This window comes from Pimephales promelas, chromosome 7 (assembly GCF_988280905.1).
Source record: "Pimephales promelas chromosome 7, fPimPro1.hap1.1, whole genome shotgun sequence".
NCBI classification, from domain to species: domain Eukaryota; kingdom Metazoa; phylum Chordata; class Actinopteri; order Cypriniformes; family Leuciscidae; genus Pimephales; species Pimephales promelas.
Window position 1 is genome coordinate 4,737,271 of NC_142775.1, and position 18,130 is coordinate 4,755,400.

An 18,130-nucleotide genomic window follows, 5' to 3' on the forward strand; every position below is an offset into this window, starting at 1 on the left:
TGCAGCTGACATTATGCACTTGTAATTGAGTCATTTGAAGTTTTTGTTGAGGCATTTAATTCTAGCAAATTGCAAATTTGTGGTTAAAAATTGGTATAATGTGCATGTTGACCTATTTAGATGGCTTTCTGCCAATCCTTCGGAGTTTTTATTTTCCATATTAGAAGTAGTTCTCTCATCTGCCTGGAAATTCAGTGAGGTGAGTTACTGAATGTGTGCTGTTGTGTGAAATTAATAAATACCGCTGGGTAAAGGGACTGTTAATATATTCCTTCTTTTCCTCTTTAATTTAAGCCTCAGTATTAGAGTGGATAATGAACCCTTAGCAGACACTAAATTGATAGAGTGGGAAGTGTGCAATAATATTGATCAACAGCCCGGTCCCGGTGGCGTTGCCGCATTTAGAGGCATATGCTTATTGAATTTAAACAATTTAATGTGGTGTGTTTATGAAAATTGTGCTATAGCCTAGTGCTGGTGTTCACATAAAATCACATTACATCAGATTAGTGTGTATAACACGCACTGATGTTTCACTGGAAAAGTTCAGTCTTGACATGCACAAGGCTGTACTTTGAGGCAAAATTGGTAATATCAAAAAATTATTATGTATACTTATTTTTGCAGTTTAGATCCATTCACACTTTTTTTTTTTTTAAAGATTTAGGCAAACTATGCCTGAAATTCCTCGTGGATTTTAACATCACAATTGCAAAGTGATTGTGAAAAAAGGCTGTGCCTGTATAATTTAATTTCTCTTTTCACAGCAATAAAGGGTTTAAACTGCACTAATCTGCGAATATTCCACACAAATGTGCGTCTGAACTCTCCGGTGACGCCACACACTAATCCCACGTGATTCCCCGTTATTCAGGGGTGTTCGGCAGGTGCATTGGTCTCCCGACGACTTGCTGTCTGAGCGTGGAAAAGCACAGGTGTGACGTGAGTCTGAGCCAGGTGTTTATTGAGATATTATAAGGCGTCGGGTGAGCGGAGTGCGTTCGTCAGCTGGGGTTTAAACCTGTCAGTTTCCCTCCAACATAAATCACTGCAAACAACCTATAGAAACTGAAACTGCAGTGTATTACACCTTAAAGGGTTAGTTCACCCAAAAATGAAAATTCTGTCAGTATTTACTCACCCTCATGTTGTTCCAACCCCGTAAGACCTTCGTTCATCTTCGGAAAACGAATTAAGATATTTAAGATATTAAAATCGCTCCTGCATACAGTCCATAGGCTTCTTGAGGGACTGGCTCTTGCCGTCCCCGAAAAGTCATAAAAGACATCGTTAAAATAGTCCAAGTGACTACAGGGGCTCAATCTTAAGTTTATCAAACGACGAGAACACTTTTGTGCGCAAAAAAACAACAAAAATAACGACTTTATTTCAACTATTCGTTTATTTCTCCCTCTGCGCGAGTCAGCTAACTAGTTTAATAGCGTAAGCTTCTGTTATTGTACGTCACACGCATCACACACACATGACTAGCGTCGACCAATATTGAGCCTACGTGTGACGTAGCTCTACGCAATCACACTACGTTAACGGACTATAGGCTTATGGAGAAGGAAGTAAATAGTTGAAATAAAGTCGTTATTTTTGTTGTTTTTTTGCGCACAAAAGTGTTCTCGTCGTTTGATAAACTTAAGATTGAGCCCCTGTAGTCACTTGGACTATTTTAACGATGTCTTCAATTACTTTTCGAGGACAGCAAGAGCCAGTCCCTCAAGAAGCCTATGGACTGTATGCAGGAGCGATTTTAATATCCTAAATATCTTAATTTGTGTTCCGAAGATGAACGAAGGTCTTACGGGGTTGGAACAACATGAGGGTGAGTAAATACTGACAGAATTTTCATTTTTGGGTGAACTAACCCTTTAAAGGGGTCATGCCATTTGTCTTGATCTTTTGACATATAACGCCGCCTTCACACTGGCAGTGGAAATCAGCTCCGTAATACGCAATACGTTCCCAACGGACGTCGTACTACACAGTGAAAAGCGTCGGACGCGGGTAGAACAAAAATGGCGGAGAGATTAAAGTTTGATTCTGTCAGTTCTGTATGATCTCTCTGATGAGGGTTATGCTGTGTGAGGAAAGTTGCTGAGGCTAAAAAAGGTGATATAGTGGTCAATAGTTCAATGTCTACCTTCAATTTAATTGTATTAACTGCCCTTATAAACGTTAGAAAGTCGTGAAAATAAAAAATGACGTGACAATTTATCGTTATAAAATCATTATTTATTTTATTAAAAGTTAATAATTCAGGTTTGTTTATCAGTACCATAGCAACGCTCAACTTCCGCTGGAATTGTCGGATAGGAACCGTCCGTAGCTTTTCGCACGAGTTCAAATTTTTGAACGCATCCGGATGACCAACGGACACGATTTTCTTCGCACCGCACTCGGTCGGACCCGTTTCGGACCCATTCGCATGCGGTCTGCGAATCTCCATAGGAAATAAATGACTTCCGGTCGTTTCGCAGCCGCATCGGAGCTGATTTCAACTGCCAGTGTGAAGGCGGCGTAAGAGCTGTTTGTACCATTAAAACATCCTGCAATGCCTCATTATATGCAAAGTATTTGTTTAATCAAGCTGTGATGTCACATGGGTAAATGCATTTGCATATGCCCGCCTCCTGAGCAAGGCATCGACGAATAGGCTCCGCCTACTTAACGGCTGGCATTTGCCTACCGTGGGTGTGAGTGTCGCGTCACGTCAAAAGCAAACAGAAGCCATTATAATGACTGACGCTGTCTACACTGATACTATATACAGGTGTGTGTTCAGTTTCTGATGTATAAAGGATAAATGGAAGAGTGAAGGAACGACCAGTTTAAACATTTCGACTTGAGAAGGATCCCAGCGTCAGAAACAAGTGGATAGTTTATTTTAATGGCGTCCCGGATCATTGTGTCGGAGGATTATATGTTTGTTCGGAGCATTTTATTTTGTGAATGAGGCGAGTGTAATGTGAGTTCAAAGAAACTTTGATTGACAGATAAAGCAGCAACTGTATTGGATCTGACAGTATCCTCATCACAAGCCGTAGTTTAAGGATTTCATAATGTTTTGTCTGTAAATGACGGCTTTAAACGGATAATGTTTTCAAAACACTTACTCGCGTGCAATTGCGAGGTGCCGTTGATTCTGTTTCCTATGCAATGACTAGGGTTGGGTATCGTTTGAATTTGAACGATTCTGATTCCGATTCCGATTCCTTGTTTCGATTCCGGTTCCTAACGATTCTCGATTCCGATTCTTTTAAGAGGCAGGGTCAAAAAAGTTTAGCTAACCTTGCTAACCAACGGCCTTTCTGAAGGAAATACTCCTTCTGTAAAAATACTCCTTTTATCACAAATTTTGCATTTTGCCGAGATTTCGTTATTTTTAGAAAAGTGAAGCCACACTTTGGATCGCCGACGTATGTTCGACTCGCGTGGTTATGCCAACACTTCCAGTAGATGCTCCTTCGTTGGTGTTGTTCCGCTCGGCGGACTGTGAATATCGAAACTAGGAATCGAAATTTTAACTTTTGAACGATTCCGGGAAAAACGAAAAGTTAGTCTCGGTTCCAATCGATACTCGATTCTCGATACCCAACCCTAGCAATGACGTTAGCCAATCATAACTGTGGCTGTTTACCGACAAGCCTTAAAGGAGCAGCGCCTTAAAAAATGGTCATTTCAGACCATAGAATGTAAAAAAAATGGACAAAGCGTCTGTGACGTCACCCATAGACTCTCTGAAGAACGGGTTTGAGGCTGTTTATGGGGGTATGGGCGGCGCCATGCCGGAAAATCTCTGAAAATACAAAATACAAAAGTTTCAGAAAGGATACAGAGGTGGTATGATGTGTTGTGTCAGATCATGGCCGAGACGTCAAATTCACTCGGCGCAGCCCGTTATCAGCTGTCAATCAATGTTAACCGCCCTTATTCGTCATACGTTTTATATCTAAATATGTTTTAAACTAACGAGTTAGAAAAAAAATCACCCCCCTCACAGTTGTCAGGCACGCGGAACATATTGAAGATTACAATAAAAGTCCATGGGACCAAACTGTAAACATATGAATTTATGCTGTGAAAACGGACATGACGTCAATGGATATTTGCTCCCTTTTGGGACCGGCCTCTAGCGGATTTGAGATGTATTGCAGTTTATCACACTTTCGGGTAGGCTTCATCTTTCAGATTAGAATGTTGCCGCTTGTTTCAGACAGAGCGCCAGAATGAGGGTTGGAAATATATTTTTAATGCAAAAAAATAACATTACAACTACAAGTGAACCTCTAAAAACACATTCAAATAAAAAAAAATATGTCATGACTCCTTTAAAAACACTGCTTGAAATGTCTCAATATTTCACAATATTATTTTTTTTTAATAAGCTTCTACTGTTGCATTAGAGATCTGGGCTGGGAAGGCTGTAGGTTTGAACCCTGAAAGGGTTGTTCTATGAGCTATTACCATTGTGCCCTTGAGCGAGGCACTTAACCCCAGGTTTCTCCAGAGGGCCTGTCCTTGTAATCAACATGCTGTAAGTCACTGTGGATAAAACCACTAGCTAAATGACTAATTAGCATAAACTTTTATACCTCACATGAAAGGCTTACCATTAAAATGCTGTCTTCCTCATACAATATCATGGCTGTTTCTCAAAACCATTGTGAGCCATAAAAATAATTAGAACCAAATGGGGTTCTACAACCTGATGCAAGAGTTCCAAAAAGAACTTTATTCTGGAGCGCTTTGGTAAGCCACCTCAGTAGTGGTACTTTTTAATACCTAAAAAAAAAAAATCTAAATATAGTGAGCTCAAGAAACCCATGCGGAGAAAATGGTCCTTAATAAGAAAAAAACATTAAAGCTGCAATACCTAAGATTTAGATGCCACTAGAGGGCGCTACATTCAAAACAACAACAATGGCTTTGCTTGATGACGACGTGGAGGAACGCGGAATGATGGGAACTGTTGTTTTCAACTCCACCGTGGATAAATCAGTCAGACGGGAATAGAAAATTAGTTGTCATGGATGAGGTAAAGTTCGATTTCTATAAACGTTGCGTTTAATGACATGCTTGTTTTTCATTAAACTGAAATAACCGCGCAAGAAAAGTAAATTAGTTATCACAGATGTTACTGTACGAGTCACTGGACGAAGCTATGGTGGAGAGGGTTTGAAGGGGCAGGTCTCTTGCAAGGAGTTGACGTGGCTGGTCCTCCTTGGTAACTTTATAAAAATAAAATATCAATTTAATGTACATTTGACACATCTTTTCATGTCGTGTAAGTATTCAACCACAGCTACAATTTTACAAAATTAACGTTAAGGGGGTCGCACACCGGATGAGAAGCTCAGCATCGCGTCGCACCACATAATTATTCGAACACATTATTATCTATAAGTGTACACATACCGGCGGCGCCATTCGGCGTCTGTCCGCGGCGCCCAGCTACGCCTCAATCAGGACCGTGTTCAAAATCCTGCTGCGCCACAGAGCGCCATTTACACAGTTTTATATAAAATTTTAATTATTTTTGTCTCAAATCGTTGCTAATGGATCCTGACTTTGCCCTATGCTGCAATATGCATTCAGTTTTGCAGTGATTTACAGAAATTAGCTCCTTGAATGAGAATTGCTGATGTTATTATTAGATTTTTCAGGTGAGATTCTCAATTCATTCAGTGAACGGATGCGCGAAACAAGCTGTCGTTTGTTAGACGTGAAACAAGCTGTCGTTTGTTAGACGCGAAACAAGCTGTCGTTTGATAGACGCTAACGCACAACTACCGCATTTGTCCAGGACTACACGTAGTACGAGCGGAAACCGAGGTAAGCGGATATGACGCGATTGACTGGCGACTCCCAGCTCACCCCTGCTCACACGTCCCGTTTCCTTGGTTAAAATCTCAATTTTCTCGCGATTTAAATATTGTTTGAAACATATGGAATATTGTGAGTTATCATCTTTACTAAATGTATAACACTGGCCTTGTGATTTTGGGATATTTTAATGCAAAAATCTTAGGTATCCCACCTTTAAAGAACCTCATTCATTCTTATTTATTTCAACCCGATCTCACGACCAAATCGTACGAAATCGATGCATGATTAAAAAGTGTCTAATTCGTACTAATTCGTAGTAATTCGTACGAATTAGTACGATTTTGCTAAATCAGACATATTTTACTAATTGGCCAATTCGTATGAATTCGTATGAAGACCTACCCCTGACCCCGCCCCTAAACATAACCATCACGTGGGTTTATAAAAATCGTACAAATTCGTACGAGTGAGGTCGTACAAATTAGTACGAATTAGACACTTTTTAATCATGCGTCGAATTCATACGAATTGGTCGTGAGATAGCGTAGTTTATTTATAAAACACATTTTGGTTGACCAAACTGCTGTATACAAAATAAGAACATTAACAGATTATAGTAAACAATAACAATCAGTGCTGTAAAATATTAACCTTATAATAAAGACATCATGGCTGCACTGTATTTTACAGTATACGTACACTTACAGCATACTAAGAAGGTTCTGTGCAAAATAAGGTAACTACCTGAGTTAATCTACCTCCACATATTAGTATAACACCACCCGAAGAAAAAAAGTGAATTGTAATGTTGTTGAGGGTAAGAGTTTAAGATTTATTTATAAAGCAGTTCTTAAACACGACAACCCAAAAGTTGGCTTGTGCACAGCACATTTGACTAAAATAAAGTAGAGTAAAGTAAAAAGCGTAAAATAAATAAGCGTAAAATAAAGAGTAAAATAAAGACCTAAATGTGTATTTTGGACTTTTTTGTCTGAAAGAAGACATGTTATTGAAGACAAAAATCCCAAAATCTCAAAATTGAACAGTAAAAAAAAAAAAACGATGTTTTTGCCTGCCATGCAAACAAGATACTCTGCTTCTAACCACAGGTCATGAGTGTCGTTGCAACCAGACAACTGCAATGCTTTTTGCGAATGTTCGTTAGACCTAAAGTTTCGGGAAACAGCGACTCGTTGAATGATATATCATACTGATAATGAAAGAACTTGCGACCATAGTTGGCTATATGCCTTATTACTGCATGTAGACCTTTGCCCATGTAGGCAGTAGCCAGATAGTCTCAAAACTTAGTTAACTATGACGCATCTAGATCATAGACTCCAGCAGGATCTCAGATCAACATGCTTGAGCTTTGTGAACCATCCACAGGATTGATTTGAAGTTTTCATAATTTGTGCGGCTCCATCAAGCCGACATCCTGAGCTGAGACAAAGCCAAAACAGCAGTCTGTCTCCTTCAGCACATAAAAGACTGGAGATTTACCTCAGGGTTTTTTTTTTATCCTGCTTTCCATGTTACTCTGATCTGATAAAAGGCTCTCCGGCTACAGGCTAAAAGCTTTTCTTTGAGGTTCTTATTTTAATGCTGAGAGGGGAGCCATTTTGACTAGCTCTGTGATTAGCCAAGCGTGAGCGCCGAATCGAGACTCAGATCTCCCTCTCTCAAGCTAAAGGAATACTGAATGAACAAATATCTAAATGATGGTAGTTTTATTCAGAGTTAATGGATGAAGAGGATTGAACTTCACACCGATGTAAACGGCTCTGAGCTCGGTCCCCCGTTCCCTGAATTACGCTGAGGCTTAGTCTGAGAGCGAGCCTTATTTTCCTGTCTTTTTTTTTAAAGGAAACACATCAGGGTATTGGCCCGCTGCACGCATTCCTAGGAGATGTGATTAACGGAGAATGCCTCCATGTTCTACCATCAAGTTTTCAGTAATAAATTAGGCACAGATTTCAGATGGCTGGACTTGCCTGTCCAATGGCTCATCACGGTGTGAGCAAAACGAAGACTACGGGGAACATTGATCCTTAGTAACGAACTGCCAATTTCTATATATAAAAAGTCTTTGTGTCAAAATATAGCATGCATCTTCTCTTTGTTGTTTACTCTATGGGTTATTCTGATTGGATCAGACCTGCAGGCTTATCTGGTAGGGATTTAAAGGCCACCCGAAATCAAAATGTACATTTTTCAGCCTTTAGTATGAATATGTTAGCCTTAAGGTTATGAATAAGCTGGTGTGTTCCAAAACAATGACAAAATTCGCATTTAGGTGACATAAAAACAAAAACATAAAATGAATAAAACGAATCAGGGATTTTTATGACATCACCACAGACTTCTTATCACACCTTTTGTTCAATCAAACGCTCTCTAGAATCTAAAGCCCCCTATGCTATAAATACCACACCAAGAATGAGAAAGGTGTTTAATTTGAAGGTGTTCTAGTCCCGCCTTCTCGATGACATCACACAAGTGATGGCAAGCCGACAAGCGGTGATTGGTAGGGAAGCAACATGTAGTCAGACATGTTTCTTGTCAACGATTAGGGCCCTATAATTTCTGCGATTGCGGAATTGGCAAATTTACGTGGAATCTAGTGTTATGCGGTATTGGAAAATTTACGTGGAATCTAGTGTTAACGCAGAATTGGCAAATTTACGTGGAATTGGCAAATTTACTTGGAATCTAGTGTTAACGTGGAATTGGCAAATTTACGTGGAATCTAGTATTAACGCGGTATTGGCAAATTTACGTGGAATCTGGTGTTAACGCGGTATTGGCAAATTTACGTGGAATCTGGTGTTAACGCGGTATTGGCAAATTTACGTGGAATCTGGTGTTAACGCGGTATTGGCAAATTTACGTGGAATCTAGTGTTAACGTGGAATTGTCAAATTTACGTGGAATCTAGTGTTAACGCGGAATTGGCAAATTTACGTGGAATCTAGTGTTAACGTGGAATTGGCAAATTTACGTGGAATCTAGTGTTAACGTGGAATTGTCAAATTTACGTGGAATCTAGTGTTAACGCGGAATTGGCAAATTTACGTGGAATCTAGTGTTAACGTGGAATTGGCAAATTTACGTGGAATCTAGTGTTAACGCGGAATTGGCAAATTTACGTGGAATCTAGTGTTAACGTGGAATTGTCAAATTTACGTGGAATCTGGTGTTAACGCGGTATTGGCAAATTTACGTGGAATCTAGTGTTAACGTGGAATTGTCAAATTTACGTGGAATCTGGTGTTAACGCGGTATTGGCAAATTTACGTGGAATCTAGTGTTAACGTGGAATTGTCAAATTTACGTGGAATCTAGTGTTAACGTGGAATTGGCAAATTTACGTGGAATCTAGTGTTAACGCGGAATTGGCAAATTTACGTGGAATCTAGTGTTAACGTGGAATTGGCAAATTTATGTGGAATCTAGTGTTAACGCGGAATTGGCAAATTTACGTGAAATCTAGTGTTAACGCAGGATTGGCAAATTTACGTGGAATCTAGTGTTATGCGGTATTGGCAAATTTACGTGGAATCTAGTGTTAACACAGAATTGGCAAATTTACGTGGAATTGGAAAATTTACTTGGAATCTAGTGTTAACGCGGTATTGGCAAATTTACGTGGAATCTAGTGTTAACGCGGAATTGGCAAATTTACGTGGAATCTAGTGTTAACACAGAAATGGCAAATTTACGTGGAATCGGAAAATTTACTTGGAATCGGAAAATTTACTTGGAATCTAGTGTTAACGCGGTATTGGCAAATTTACGTGGAATCTAGTGTTAACGCGGTATTGGCAAATTTACGTGGAATCTAGTGTTAACGTGGAATTGGCAAATTTACGTGGAATCTAGTGTTATGCGGTATTGGCAAATTTACGTGGAATCTAGTGTTAACACAGAATTGGCAAATTTACGTGGAATTGGAAAATTTACTTGGAATCTAGTGTTAACGTGGAATTTGCACATTTACGTGGAATCGGAAAATTTACTTGGAATCTAGTGTTAACACGGTATTGGCAAATTTACGTGGAATCTAGTGTTAACACATAATTGGCAAATTTACGTGGAATTGGAAAATTTACTTGGAATCTAGTGTTAACGTGGAATTTGCAAATTTATGTGGAATCTAGTGTTAACGCTTAATTGGCAAATGTACGTGGAATCTAGTGTTAACGCTTAATTGGCAAATGTACGCGGAATCTAGTGTTAACGAGGTATTGGCAAATTTACGTTGAATCTAGTGCTAATACTTAGCACCAGTTTATCATGAAGGGATGGTGTTCTCTTCAGCTCACCTTGATGGAAACGGTGTTTTATTCGTAAACGATTTATGCAAAATGACAATTAAATCCGCAACTTTGGATATGTGGTTCTGGGGAAAAAACGTATTTATTTCGACACATAATTCACACCTGAAAATGATTGAAATTCACTGCATTATACAAAATATAAAACCAAGTGGCATCTGCAAACAAATGCTGCTGGAATTGTTCTCTTTTCATCAGCTGGTGTTTTGGTCAGTTCCTCTCAAGTTCACACTGGTGTCCTATCAGAGGAACCATATCAATATTATCCATTAGTGTCTGGAAAATAGGTGTCATAATACTTCTTATCTTCATGTTGAATTTTATCCATTGTTTATATTGTAAAACTTGTTTTTTGTGAAATGTCTTGTTCTGGAAAGTGTGCTTGTGTGATCTCTCTCTTTAAACTATGTGAGACTTCATTTCATTTCCTTATGTTTTTAAGTTTTAAAGGGTCAAGATTCTTCATGTGCAATCACAAATGTTGTGTGTCATGCCTTTCTCATATTAAAAAACCCTCATGTTTTTTACAATTTATTATTTATTTATTTTTTGGAACGAGATCATTGTGGAAATATTCAAAATAAGTTGTCTGCGTTTCCATTTTCTCATCTTAACACAGATCTGAGGGCGCTGTATTGTTGTAGTGTGAATGTAAATAACTAAAAGGATGGTGTTTGCATGTGGATGAAGACAAACTCAAGGTCGTATTAGAGGCTGGCCCGGTCGCGGCCCATAAATCCACTGTTGCCCTGCCGTAGTTTCCTCATCTTCATTTACTGCACGTTCAGAGCGCTGTGTTTACACGGTGACGCATCTCATACATTAAACAGTAAATTAGGATCTAACGATTGTGCTAAAGTATCTTAAACGAGCTAAGCTGCACAGAAACAAACTACTGTATCACCCGTTTCATTTCTCGTTCATTCACATATGTGGACTGAAATAATTGCATCATGTTCTGTTCGTCATAACTGGATTTCATTATTTCTGTAGATTGCAGGTTTAATCTAATCTAAAGATGTTTGGTTGCCCTGACCACGCATAGCGCATTTATACATTATATTATAAAAATGCATCTTGGTGGGTTTTTCTTTTTCTTTTTTACAGCATTGCTCAAATTACAGTTATTATTACCTAAATCTAATCGCTGAACAACATACTTAAAGTCAGTTTGATTTTGAAGGTCATTGTTTCTGAAGATAACATCCGTGTGAGATTAATTATTTCATGATAATGTTGCTTATTGCAACACCCACAATCTCTGGTTTTCTATATACGGTGAATGACTGTGATAGATCTGATAGTACATTTAATGTAAATTTTCTGTAAAATACCGTTAATTTTAACAAATCATTGTATAATTTACAGTGAAAAAAAAAACGTTAATTGGTTAACAGAAAGTTTCCTTACTATATACTGTAAATGACTGTGATAGATCTGATAGTACATTTAATGTAAATTTTCTGTAAAATACCATTAATTTTAACAAATCATTGTATAATTTACAGTGAAAAAAAAACATTAATTGGTTAACAGAAAGTTTTCTATATACGGTAAATGACTGTGATAGATCTAATAGAACATTTACTGTAAATTTACTGTAAAATACCGTTAATTTTAACAAATCGTTGTATAATTTACAGTGAAAAAATGTTAATTGGTTAACAGAAAGTTTCCTTACTATATATACTGTACGGTAAATGATTGTGATAGATCTGATAGTACATTTAATGTAAATTTACTGTAAAATACCGTTAATTTTAACAACTCATTGTATAATTTACATTAAAAAAACGTTAATTGGTTAACAGAAAGTTTTTCATATACAGTAAATGACTGTGAAAGATCTGAGTACATTTAATGTAAATTTACTGTAAAATGACGTTAATTTTAAAAACTCATTGTATAATTTACTGTGAAAAAAATGTAAATTGACATTCCCACAATTCCCTGCGTGACACTTCACATTTGATGTATTTTTGTTGAAATAACTGTTTCTTTATAGTTTTCTTAGTCTTTTTTCTAATCAGTTATGTATACATATAATGTCGTTAAATGAATGTTTGTTGCAGTTTTTTATTTCATAAGTTTTTAAGTTAAGTAAGTAAAACCAATAACGTTTTTTACCGTAAAAATGGTTTATTTTTTACAGTGTGCATGTGAGTGAGTGTGTAATATGTGAGTGTGAGTGTGTGCAGGTATGTGTTTGTGATTGTGAGTGTGAGTGAGTATTTGTGTGCGAGAGTGTGTGTGTGTGTGTGTGTGTGGATACATTCACAGTTCTTGTGCTGCCTACAGGTGTTTTGTCATTTATTTACTGTATATATTCATTAATTAACACTGCATGAAAAGACTCAAATCCGGCAATATCCGGGCATGGTAAACTCCTGTGCAATTTGATGTTTGCTGGATGTATGTGGGAAAAAGCGGATCAGAGTAACACGGAACAGTATATTTCCAGACAAACCCGGAAACCTCACCTAAGCGGGCATATACAGGAATCCGTGAAATTTCACGGACATATACAGCTGAAACACTGCTGGGTGTGAGAGGTGTGAAGAAGACCTTTCATATGTTAATGACTGACACTAAGGGTGCTGGCTGTTCTCAGAGGGAGGAGTGGCAGGGGACTTCAGGATTGAAAATTATCTCTGGTCTACAGCAAACAAGTTTTTTGTACAGAAAAATAAATAAATTCTTAAGGCCCTGAAACAGAAAACCGACGTCAAAGAACTAGCAATGACTAAAGCCAACTCTAGGGTAGGCTAAGTTATGTCGCCTGTGTCAGGGCCTTAAAACCACTGTATGAAAAAAAGTATCCTAATCAAATATTCTTTTATAAAAACAGGACAAAATAAACACCATGAATATAGGCTACGTTCACAAAAACATCTGAATATTTAATGAAATAAAAAATACAGGGAAACATTTCAGAATATCTAAATTTTTATTGTGAAGTTTTACAAATTGCAGACAACAACATTTGTCGCCATTGGCTTTGCTTAGTTGGGGACATTTTTATTTAATATTCAACAATGTTATTGAACTGCCTGCATTGACACCATTATATGAGATCTGAACTGAGATGGACAATGACATCACGGTTTTGGCAGAGTTAATCCATGCTTCTTTGGGCATGCATGATGTGAAACGAGTGGTCGCAAAACCACCGGGCTTTCCCGTGTTATTGTCAGCAGCTGGTTATCCTTCCATGTTGAAAGGTAAGTCCAGCTGCATCATATTTATTCACAAAATTAAATAGATTCACTTGCAACGCGTCATACCGAGGTTTGTGGTTTGAGTGAATAAGTTCTTCCGCAAACAAACAAGCTGCAAGAAAAGGGGGCGTTTTGAGGTTTAAAATTCACCACTCACAACCATAAACACAACAATGTGGTGACGTAATGGAGGTGCAACCAATAACGTTAGTGTATTGCTTCAAGCTGCGAGAAAAATACTTTAAAATTACAGCATTCTTTCCCGAAGAAAAGAGAACAGTTCGAGGTTTGGAAACAGTTTTCTTCTATTCACCTTATTTTGCACGACAACAAGGGTGACGCCATTGCGTTCGTTTTGTCATCTTACTCCCGTCTGAGAAAGACTTCAACTTCCGGCTCATGAGAGGGATGAGATTCTGCGCTAGTTGAAACGAACGGTAAAATATGTCAAGTATTAAATGTTCAGTTAGGTGCTGCCATAACAGTTGGATTAAGAGGAGAGAACAATTGGACCAACGGTGTAACGAACATAATGTGAGGCGGTCAGATTGTTGTTGTGGTGCACTTTACGATTTAGCTACACCCACCACCTAAAGACGAGGAGCACCGGAGGCAATGGCGGAAGGCACTAACGTTACATTTGGAAGCATAGGCTTGAAAGTGCCCAACTGAGGCTAAACACGGAAACGATTCTGATTTGAAAACGCAAAAGTGGCGTTGCGTCATCTTTTTTTTATTCTGCGTTTAGACGAGCGTTTTGTGTGAGAAATCCGCGTGCAAATGGAGACGCAAAAGTGTGTGAAATTCAATGTAGTATGCACTTCAGGCGGCTAGGAGTGCATACTACAACAACACCAAGTCCACGCGCCTGCGTACAACTTTCACCGTCAAGCAAACTTTTGCGTTTATATCGTTTACACGGGTAAGATTTAAGATTTCCACTCTGGGGGGTGGTTTCACTTTTTTTGCGTTTTTGAGCCTCAAAAACGCCATCGCCGTGTAAACGAAAGGCACATCCGATAAAATATTTTTACGTTTTCACCCGCGAGCGTTCTCGTGTTAACAGGGCCTAAGGACGGGAATCCGATTGAGGAACACCCCAGAAATGGCTCGGCTACGATGTTCCGATAAAGAAGTCACGCCGGGTGTTGAATATTGTCAGATTCAGGTAAGCTAACTTGCCTAACTGTTATGTGCTTGTTTGCCTAACTTTAGATTCGTGAATACCGTTCTATGAATGCTTTTAAGATCAGTAACAAGCCGTAAACAAAATACAATGAATCTTGCATGATTACCATTGCCCACATATACATGTTATTTATTTAACTTTGTGATATTGACCTAAGAGTCTGAAAGAATGAATGAATGAATATTCACGGTAGTACAAGATAGTATGGTAACTTACATTAGTCTTACAATAGCTCACATTACTGCTATTGCACATTACGAGATGTAAACAACACTGGTCCAGATGCACTTCCTGTTTCAGTTTGTAAAAGGCTTCTTAATTTCAAATGTAAAGAAAATATCTTGAATATGTTTGTTTAACTTTTTGATTCAGTTGTTCTGTTGGTTGTACTTTAACCCAACGTTTATACAGTGTTAACTGAAACAGGAAGTGCTTGTGAAATCTTGTGAAATGGTCTATACAGAGATTGCTGATGCTAGCAGGCCAGCTAGCTACATCTCTCATTCAGATATTGATATTGACTTATGGCGAGTTAGGAGATTGTGTATTGTTTCGTTTTTAATTAATGTATCTTTCTCACACACTGTTCTGTGTAACTATGGGTGCCATCATCAATGAATTCTCCATGATCTATTTTAAGTAGCTACTAATGTAAAAAATGTTTATGGTTATAATATTTCCATAGATGCATCAATGAGAGTCAGTAATGCAGTGGATAACTATGAGGATGATCACATCCACATGCCCCACAGCTGTGATGCAGAATCACAATGGGAGGATCAATCTGTCTTTGGCCACAACCTGATCTTCTCAGAGAGACTCTCCAGCGTCTTGATGCTCTTTAGCGAAAGTATGAGCAGCACAGACTAACGTTACATGAAGAATCTTACAACGCTTCGAAAAGAATAAAAAAGGCACATGACGTGAACATTGCGGTAAGTCCAATTATTGTTCTATAACGTGGCTGTAAGCCATAGTTCGGTTACAATTATTGTTTTGTCTCTTGCGGTTACTGTGATGGTCAGCTTATTCCAACTGAAAATTCAGTTTTGTGGTTCTTGAAGATTGTGAATCAATTTAATTGCTTTTTAATTTCAAACTTTACAGGAATCTGTAAGGCGCCTCCATAATTCAGAGAACAACCCACACAAATACGTTCCACAAACCAGGTAAGACTGTTTCTTATATACTATAGCCTAAATGTTAGTTTAATCTACTACTCTATGGATTTGGAATGCCAAAAGTGAATTTCAGTAATGATACCTGCAACTTTCCCCCCCAGAAAAAATTCATCACATAACCTGGCTGTGACCACTTACCTCTTCGAAGAATTAAGGTCAACTTTTACAGACGTTGACCCTGAATGTGTAAAAGGTAATCTTAAAGATGTTGTAATCATTTTATTGTCCTCTGTTTTACTTATTTTTATTGCCATTACATTTATTTATGATATATTTAGCAGGTTGGAAGATGTATTTTGAGACTTTGCGGAGGAAGTATTCTTTGGCTCAGCCTGAAAAGGCCCAGAAAAGAAAAACTATGACGAGCATTGCAAAGAACCTTCAAAGAAAGCGACTGGTAAGTTAAGAAACTGGTTAAGCACTTTTTTTTCTCTTCAGATTGTAACTATCCTCCTCTCTGTGTTTTAGTGGTTAAGTTACTGTCATGTTTTTCAGTTGCTGGAGACCAGGTCCGGGGTTGTACAAACCAACACAGAAAAGGAACTTTGGAAGACCGCAACAATAGAACTGATGTCTGATGAAGATGATGCTATTGTTGATGGAAGGCCAGTGTGAATGGTGAGGTCTCCACCAATCTGCTCTCTGCTAGGTACTATAAAACAGACTAGAGGCTGACCCACACTATGCGTCACACCACCAGCGTATCATGGCAGTTTGAAAAATGTTAACTCGTATAAAAAATATATATATATATATATATATATATATATAACCGTTCAAAAGTTTGGGGGTCGGTAAGATATTTTTTTTTTTTGGTTTGGGGGGGATAGCTCAAATTAACTCAATACTTTTATTCAGCAAGGATGCATTAAATGAATCAAACGTGACAGTAAAGACATTTATAATGTTACAAAACATCATATTTCAAATAAATGAAATATAACTTTCTATTGATCAAATAATCCTAAAAAGTCTACAACTGTTTTCAACTTTGGTAATAATAATGAATATTTATTGAGCATCAAATCATCACATAGAATGATTTCTGAAGGATCATGTGACACTGAAGACTGGAGTAATGATGCTAAAAATTCATCTTTGATCACAAGAATAATGTATTCCAATAGAAACGTTTATTTTAAATTGTCATAATATTTAACAATATTACTCTTACTTTTTTTGTATTTTTTATATATAAAAAAAAAGCAGCCTTGGCGAACATATGAGACTTCTTACCGATCCCAAACTTATAAACGGCAGTGTACACCTTGAATATTTTATATACACTTTAATTTCTTATTTACTTTTCTCGTATTATTTCATATATTTGTTCCTTTTTTTGTTGTCCATGTTGCTTATCTCCATTTTGTTTACTTGTTTGCATTTTAATGTATGTTTATAATGCACTCTCTGTAATGTTCTATTTATTTATATTGTTTACTTGGAATATCTACGTATATTTTATATATATATATATATATATATGAAGAGTTCAGATGCAAAAGCCTCTAAATGCCATTTGAAATTTTCTCCTTTAATGATGATTTTTATCAAACTTGTATATTTAAGTTTAGTAATTTCACTTAAATAACAATTAATAGGCAATTATCATTGCCATTTAAGAGAAATTACTGAACTTAAATACACAAGTTTGATAAAAATCATCATTAAAGGAGAAAATTTCAAATGGAACTCTTCATATATTTTATATATATATATATATATATATGTAACTTTTTATATACACTGTGTACTTTATTCCTTTACACCTGTCCTTTAAAATGATTGGGTAAAAAAAAATTAACGAAAATAAAAAGTTAACAAATTATTTAATGTATGTTTATAATTTTCTTTGGAATGTCCATGATTTTTTTTTCTTCCTTTGAGATGTTATTACTTCATACTTTTTTTTCTAGTTTTTGTTCCCAATTCCTCTGTAATGCTTGTTTATAATGCTATTTGGAATGTGTTATATACCTTAATAAAAATTTCAGACTTTCCCATTGTTCTTTGTGTGTTTAAATATAAATATATATATATCAAATTTATTTTAATGAATATATTAAAATTGGGGGAGGGAGGTTTGGTATATATTTGAGCAATATCTGCATAGCTGGTATATAACCAATAAAATCAGTATGCTACAAGGCCTAGGGTGGGCCATGTTTAAAAGTAACCAATAAAGTCCGTTTACTGGGTTTTCAATGTGTCCTGCCCTCCAATAGTGGTCTGGGTGTTGGGAGTGGCTTTAAAAGAACAACCAATCCAGTTTGGTTGGAAGGCAAAAAGGTGTGAATGTTTCCTGCAAAAAGGTGTGATTTTTTTTCCTGCTTTAATGGGATTACTTGCCATGGCAACAAATGGCTC

At 37.2% G+C, this 18,130-nt stretch overlaps 2 long non-coding RNA genes across 5 annotated transcripts; both read left to right on the top strand.

Annotated features, from left to right (window-relative positions):
• Positions 1 to 13,660: 13,660 nt before the first annotated feature.
• LOC120477527 (uncharacterized) lies at positions 13,661 to 15,751 on the top strand. 4 transcript variants are annotated; one of them, XR_016169227.1, is made up of 4 exons: positions 13,661 to 13,679; positions 14,460 to 14,561; positions 15,268 to 15,517; positions 15,690 to 15,751. It is a non-coding gene; the product is annotated as an uncharacterized LOC120477527 (long non-coding RNA). The 4 variants fall into 4 exon arrangements; XR_016169225.1 differs by lacking the exon at positions 13,661 to 13,679 and adding an exon at positions 13,696 to 14,315; XR_016169226.1 differs by lacking the exon at positions 13,661 to 13,679 and adding an exon at positions 13,700 to 13,830.
• Positions 15,752 to 15,866: 115 nt separating this feature from the next.
• On the top strand, positions 15,867 to 17,763 carry LOC148978248 (uncharacterized). Its single transcript, XR_016169228.1, has 3 exons — positions 15,867 to 15,956; positions 16,042 to 16,160; positions 16,259 to 17,763. It is a non-coding gene; the product is annotated as an uncharacterized LOC148978248 (long non-coding RNA).
• The last annotated feature ends 367 nt before the right edge of the window (positions 17,764 to 18,130 follow it).